This window comes from Pseudochaenichthys georgianus, chromosome 8, assembly GCF_902827115.2.
Source record: "Pseudochaenichthys georgianus chromosome 8, fPseGeo1.2, whole genome shotgun sequence".
NCBI lineage: Eukaryota > Metazoa > Chordata > Actinopteri > Perciformes > Channichthyidae > Pseudochaenichthys > Pseudochaenichthys georgianus.
The window spans coordinates 5,180,445-5,188,346 of NC_047510.2; the positions used below are offsets into that span (position 1 = coordinate 5,180,445).

General features: G+C 41.9%; 1 long non-coding RNA gene across 1 annotated transcript; it reads right to left on the bottom strand.

The window, feature by feature from the left end:
• LOC139434294 (uncharacterized) lies at positions 1 to 4,278 on the bottom strand. Its single transcript, XR_011643651.1, has 4 exons — positions 4,217 to 4,278; positions 601 to 627; positions 228 to 320; positions 1 to 125 (listed from the first exon to the last, which is right to left on the bottom strand). It is a non-coding gene; the product is annotated as an uncharacterized lncRNA (long non-coding RNA).
• Between the last annotated feature and the right edge of the window lie 3,624 nt (positions 4,279 to 7,902).

Sequence of the window (7,902 nt, forward strand, 5' to 3'; positions counted from 1 at the left end):
ATTTTTATCGTTGAGGCTGCTCTGAAGCAGGGTTTCAAGGGGAAATGTGCCGAGGAGGAGAGTTCGCACCATTGCTGTGCCAGAGGTGGTACGCAAAAGACTCCTGACCCCTTCACAATTTCAATCTGAAAAATACATCACATATAAATGTATTAGTAGGCCAATCTATATGTTTTCCCACCTCCCGCCTTGAGAGCTTATAGATACATTTTTGACTTGTTACTTACTTTGTTGTTATTTCCACCATCACCACCACCATCATCATCGTCATCACCAGGCTGCTTCTTCTGAGGCTCTGCAGCTGCCACAGTATTTTGAGGCTTTTCACAAGAGAAGCAAGATGAATTAAAGGGGGATGAAATTATTTTGTAGTTAGCTTTCTATGACATATGACTAATTTGTCCAAGGTTTTTGTCCATTGATTTGATTTCCATTAGGATATAATACACATGTGAAAGCGGAGGTTCTTGGCCTGTTGGCAATGAACAATTTGGCACTGTTGAGATTAGCCCTGGACAAACACACATTTGTAGACTATTGCCTCCTACAGAGTCACACCATAACATATGCTATCCTTAGAACAAGAACAATGTTACTCACCTGCAATTGTTTTGAGGTTGCTGCACACTTGTTAGAGAAGGAAGACAGTATGTTATCATTTCTGAACAATTAAAAATACAAACAGCAGGTGAATTGCCTAACATCTGACTATTATAACATTAGCGTTAAGAAAGCTTACTTAAATATCTGCCACAACATAAGTAACCGGATCAGAGTAACATTAAGTACAGTCCGCGGCATATCACTTCATAATGTATCATATATCTCCTTATCTGAGTCAGCTGAGCCGTATCTGGCCGTGCAACACTCACAGTGTCACATACTGTATGCAGAAGTATTATTTTAAGCAACACATTAAGTTGACGAAACACTCAAGACAAATGTAATTAAAGTCAGATCGTGTTTTTTTGGCAGTGATATCATAAACCTGTTAATGTACGCATTCAAACACTTGTTCTGTTACCAGCTGTATTCACCTTGCAGGTGCAGCTATGTGGCTTTGATCCTGATCAAGTGTTTAAGTCATGGATGTTTAAAGTTTAACTTCTTCATATGTCTAATATTATAGTTAACTTTTCATTCAGGAAGTATGACGCTGCGCTGTCAGTACGCTTCTCCATGTTTGTGATTGGTCGAATGCTCCAAATACCACCCCTTGCATGTGAACGTGCACCTAACTAGATAGGGCACGGCTGAGCGATCCACTTGATAACCCGCGTCGTAGGACCGTTTAGCGAGAGCGCGTATTTTTTGGATTAGGCCAACCGGCTAACTCAAACATATCCAGGTTAGGTTGAACCGGCTTCGTAGTACAGGCCTCTGCTCTACCGAAATCAGTCGGAAGTCGCAAAGTCTCATTTCAAAATAAACGTGGATTTGCGTAAAAAAAAATAGTTTTTCGGGGTTCAGGTGTTTTGTTTGATTTTAAAATAAACAAAGTCTTGGCTTTCAGAATATGAAACTTTTATTTCCAAAATCACACAATAAATACATGTTTGAAGCTTGTAAAGGGAAGATGACAGCTCTCCCTCGCCACTCTGCTGTTCCGCAGCACCGCCCCCCCTCCCTCCGCTGACATTATGAATGTAAGGCCTGGCAATTGTAGCTTGCTGGTAAAACATGTGTAGCCCCTTGATGCCATGCTAAGACAATCTTAATAATGTTTAAAAGTCACCGTTGAACCTCAATCTCTTCGTTGACATCATCCAGATTATTTAGCAGAAGGTCATTTTCCGCTTTCAAACCATCCAAGTGATCGAATGTCACCACATAAGACCGACCCTTCTTCAAAACTCCAAGCTCTAGATTAAGATGGAGGCGTGTGGCGTAGTGGATTAGTGCCTAGGTGTTGGGGTCAGGGGGTCACAGGTTCAAACCCCACTGCAGTCAGCATGTCGTTGTGTCCCTGAGACTCTTCACCCCAAATTGCTCCTGTGGGGATTGTCCACAGTATTGAGTATGTAAGTCGCTTTGCATAAAAGCGTCTAACATGTAAAAAAAAAAAAAAAGAGATCCATTTTATTGAATTAAAATAAAGTTATTATGTTAATAATGTTTTATTTATTTTTTAAATCGTACATTTGGGAAAACCCGGCGCTCCCGGAGAAAACCCGCTATGCCACGGACAAGTTAATGAACTTTAACCCGTGGTATTTATCTCGTGGCAATTGTAGCTTGCTGCAAGAATATCTAAGCCCCCTGATGTCATGCTAAGACATTTTACTAATGTTTTTTTTTTTTAAATCGTACATTTTGGGAAAAACCCGGCGCTCCCGGAGAAAACCCGCTATGCCACGGACAAGTTAATGAACTTTAACCCATGGTATTTATCTCGTGGCAATTGTAGCTTGCTGGAAGAATATCTAAGCCCCCTGATGTCATGCTAAGACATTTTACTAATGTTTTTTTTTTTTAAATCGTACATTTTGGGAAAAACCCGGCGCTCCCGGAGAAAACCCGCTATGCCACGGATAAGTTAGTGGCTTTTATCTCCTGGCCTGCTGAGCTCGATTCTCCTGAACCGTTTTCATGTGTTCAAGGAAGTCATTGTCAACGGTGACGATCTTCACATTCAAGCCGTTCATTCGGTCTTGATCTTCTTGGACCCTTTGTCCGAGATCGCCGTTTGGATTCTGATCCGCGGTGTTTTTGGCCTGCTGAGCTCTTTTCTCCCCAAACGTTTTCTTGTGTTCAAGGAAGTCATTGTGAACGGTGACGTTGTTCACATTCAAGCTGTTCATTCGGTCCTGATCGCCGTTAGGATTCTGAACCGCTGTGTTTCTTTCCCTCAGCGGCTCATCACACATAGACTGCAGGTCGTTCATCTTTTCCTGCAGAGTTTTGTTCTGAGAACGACCCTTCCTCAAAACACCAATCTCTAGGTTAAGTTCCACGAGATCCTTCCCCATGGCGGCACTATCACACCCCAAGGTCTCGTTGGATGCCTTCAAAGCCTCGTAGTTGATCCTGAGATTTTTTTCCTTGTGAACCTCATTGCTCAAACCCTGGATCTTGTTCATCAAAGCCTCGTTCTTCCTCTTAACGTCCTCTCTCTCAGCTTTCGCCTCCTTGTAAGAGTCCTCGAGCTCCATGAAACGCAGATGCCTTTTCTTGAGCTGCAAAGCTTCTTCTCGCAGGGAGACATGTTCGAGGCTCATGGCGGCTTTTTCTGTCACCATTGCGTTGTAACTTTCCCTAATGGTGTCCTCGTTCTCAAGTTCTTGGCACAACTCGACTTTCTTTTGTTGCAACAATTGGATTTGCTGGAAAATCAACTCTTTTTCTTCCTTCGCAATTTTGTATGACACCTGAAGATCCTCGAAACCCAGAAGCCTCTTTGAAAGCTCAAAGATCTCTTCTTGCAAGTCTTCGGTTTGGCTCCTTTCCTCATATTTCGAACGGTTCATTTCGTCCATCTCAAACTGCACCATGCTTTCATTTTCAAGCTCCCTGCGGAGATCGTCCACTTCCTGCTGCAGAGCCTGGTTCTTCTGTAAAACCGTCTCTATCTCTGCCTTAGACACTTGGAAACGATCCTGAAGTTGCTCTTTCCTTTGCTTGAGACACTCAAGTTCTTCCTCAAGGCCACCATTTACTCTGATGGTTTCCTCTGCGTCACTTCTCAATGCATCGAGCGTTTCCTCTGCAGCAGAATAGCATTGGATCGATGAACGCACCTCTTTAATCTGTGCTTCGAGCTCTCTCCGTCCACGTAGTGCAGCTTCATGCTCGGCTTTGATCGCATCGATGCTATCCAGCTTATCTATCTGGTCAAACATCTGTCCCTCGAGGATCTGTCGTTCATGCTCCAATTCCTTGTTTGTCTGGATTAGTCCCTGGAACATCGCCTCTACGGTAACGTTATTTTCGATCTTCTCACTAAGAACCCTCACTACTTTTTCGAGGTAGGCACACTTGCGCCTCGCGACATGTCCCTCTGCCTTCAGAGCGTCAAACTGCTCCCCCAGCGCTGGAAAGCTGCCGAACTGTTTTTGTGTGGATTGAATTTTCACATGTAGGGTCTTGAGATGTTCTTGAACTTCCCCAAGAGTCCTCCTAACTCCAGCGTAGTCACCTCCCAATTCCACTTGTTCCTTATTGCAGGACATGTTTTTTAAGATGACAATGATACACACACAGTAGCAACTGGTAATACCTAACTGTTTCTTCACGGGGAAAAACTGAATTTCGTGGTGTGTTGTCAGCGTCGGACTGGTGTCTGCTAACTCAAACTGGAGTCCTCGCAGGTTCCATTTGGAACTATCGTTGATGTCACAAAGCACCTCACAGCATCATGACATCATGACATCACTTGGAATTTCTGCACAATGCTCACATGTAGAGATGTGGCCATGGCAACAGTGAAGATGCATTCTGGGTAACTTTGCCCAGGCATTCCATTTTTGAAAAAACAACAACAAGATGGCTGACTCCTACTCTCTATTCTACTCAATATTAAGGGAGTTCTTTGTGGAGGATTATGTAGTGAAAATGAACACACCGATGTTCTGAAACTAATATATAAAAGGGACTTGTGTTGGGATGTCCTGTTAACAATACGCCATTATTATTACTCACAAATTGTCATCAAAAGCAGAGAAAATACTCCAATTGAAAATACTTCCTAATAATACTCTTTATTAAAAAAAAAAGTTGAGTCTGTAGGCATGAAATATTAATGTTTTTGGTACAAAATTAGCTTGAGCACCATTTTTTTATTGGCCATTTATTGACTGATATGACGGCACAGGGTACCCTGATCAGAGCGTCCTGAATATTTGTATTTTAATTCAGTTAACTTTTATGTGTTTGTAGCCAGATCTGGGCAGTAAGTACACAGCCTGGTCTTCAGTGAGCACTCTGATCCAGAATAACCTGGTGATGAAGACCCACAACCCTGCAAGGTACAGAGGAAACACACACACACACACACACACACACACACACACACACACACACACACACACACACACACACACACACACGATTGATTGACACACGCATTATTTCTGTACAATTTCAGATTCAGCGTGTTTTGAAGTGGAAACGGGGGCTTCTCTTTCGTTTAAATGGAGTTCACTCTTCCTCAACAATGGAATTATGATCAGTAGAAATGGCCATGACATGGGATCTTTTACAGGTTGATCCTTTTCCGCTACAGCTCTGCTTAAACCAACACATCCTCACTCCCAGGTCGGCCTATGTTGACGTTATGTCAAGTCCCCTGCCGGCTTTTTCCAACGCAAGGGGGGGGGCCTTAGCGTCCATTTTCAACGCAAGGGGGGGGGCCTTAGCGTCCATTTTCAACGCAAGGGGGGGGGCCCTTAGCGTCCATTTTCAGCTTTCCGGGATGTCCATGTGCTTCTATGGACGCTCATGGAAGCACGGCATTCGTTTGTGTCAACTGCCCTTAAAGGCAATGAAGACACTACACTACCCAGAATCCCCAGCTATCGTTTGGACACCATGTGCTCTGTTTGACAAACCCCGTGATAGTCCTCAAGCTCTGTGATTGGAGAGTGTGCTCCGAGGGTTACCGAGCCTCGAACAGCACTTGAAATGGGATGGAACCACGGCAGACTGTTCAAAACTGGATTTGAACGGGTCCACCGCGTCCCCCCCTCCCCCACCCCGTCCCCAGAACTACACATGCTGGCTATTCTGTTTCGCAACATGTTCTCTATGGCACGTCTCTACTGGGAGTTGTAGTTTTAAAAGACGTTTTCGTATTTCCCATAATAAGAAGTTGCCAGTATTAAACTGTGTACATCCCTGGAGGTTTAGGGGACAGGAAACACTCACATTTAAAACATATAATTAATAAATGGGTGAAAATTGCTGGTGCCCATAATGGGCAGTATTAATATATATACCCACACGCCAGCTAAGGTCAGAAGAGCTTTATTTAACAGCTGGACTTATGTTTGTGACCCCTCCTGTTGTTAATTGATAACATTACATTACATTACATTAATTGATAAGCCTGAAACATGCACTTGTCAAGGTTCAGAGGCACATTTTGCAAATATGGCATAGCCATCGATCAGCTTAAGATAAGATATACTTTATTGATCCCAAGTTGGAACATTTGCGTTACATCAGCATGTGTAACAGTTAAATATGCAGTGGTGTTTATTTGAAAATCATTTAGTATAATCACACAAATTCTGTGTTTTATATTTAACAATTCTGTGTTCTTTATTCATTGATTGTTCAATACCTGACAAGGCCGGAGATGAAATATCTGCATACATCATAAGAGTATAATACATTATGTATAATATCAGTTAAAATAAGTGCTTCAACATAGTTAACATTGCTGGAGGTATGCACACATATTGATAGATGTCTTGTAATGCACTATTGAGGAACCTGCGACCCAAGTTTTTCATTCAGTGCAGAACTACACCACAGTTGTGTAGGCCTATATGATATGTCAATAAACCTTAGAACATCTTGAAATCTTGAACGGGATGTGCAAAATAGTCATTATATACAGTCTTTAATTAACAATTAGTAGAGAATAACGAGTAATGAATATACTTTATAGGGATCCTATTAATATCTAATAATAAAAATAATGAAATTCAATAACATGCTTTAACCACCAGGTGTCTCTTTATATCATCTGTGCACCTTTATGGTGTAAATACAGCCTATCTACCAATTGGATCAAATATAAAAGTGAGCCGAATTAGTGTTGATACGGCAAGGAGACGCATTGTGTGAAAATAAATGTAAGATGTTGTTTAATGGCTGATATATTTATGATCCACGTCACGTTTTCAGTTCCTCATGTTTGTCTTCTCATCAGGGCTCTATAAATACAGAACTACGGCAGATATGTAATATGTAATGCAGCCGAACCGTGTATTACAATGCCGTTATGTGATGACTTTCAAAGAGAAAAGCAAGAACACTCGGAATAAGGTATTATTTTATTTGTTTTAAATGTTTTCGGTCTGTTTCCGGTATTTGTTAATGACGATGTGCTGTGAGATGTGAGACTGGAATTGCACAGGGGAAATAACGTATCTTTAGATGCGGATTTTGTTAAACTAATATGTTTGCGCTGTGGACCAACACTATACATTGACGGGGAAGGGGGTAGCAATAAAGATAACACCATTAAACAGTTACACACCATAACAGAAATAATATCGATAGCAGCGTCCCTAGCAACCACCTTGGTAACAATGAAAACGTTGGACGCAATTCCCTGAAGTAATCTTCGTAATAACTAGCAAACTAAAGATCATGTACATCCACTGCACACATAATCTGAAATAACAACTCATATTTCTCGCATCAAATGACATCAAAACGCATTTTAATGGCCAAACTAACTTTAAAATAGGCATTTTACACCCAGAATAAAACGAAGTTCGGCCATGTTTTCTTTTTCTGCAGGGAGAAATGATAGCTGGGGATTCTGGGTAGTGTAGTGTCTTCTGCCATCCTTTACTCCGAAAAAAGATTTGTTTCTCCGAATCGAAGGGGAAAAATACAAAAGCATTGCACACAATTTAAACCAATCAATGTTGTGTAATTAACAAGGATAATCTGGTGTATTTTAGTCGATGAGTAGTGCAGATATCACTGTAAAATCAATCGTCAGTAAGGGGAATATTTACTTCCGGGTGTACAATTCTCCGCTATCCAATGAGAATGGACGCTCACATTACCTTTAAGGGCAGTCGACACAAACAAATGCCGTGCTTCCATGAGCGTCCATAGAAGCACATGGACATCCCGGAAAGCTGAAAATGGACGCTAAGGCCCCCCCCCTTGCGTTGAAAATGGACGCTAAGGCCCCCCCCTTGCGTTGAAAATGGACGCTAA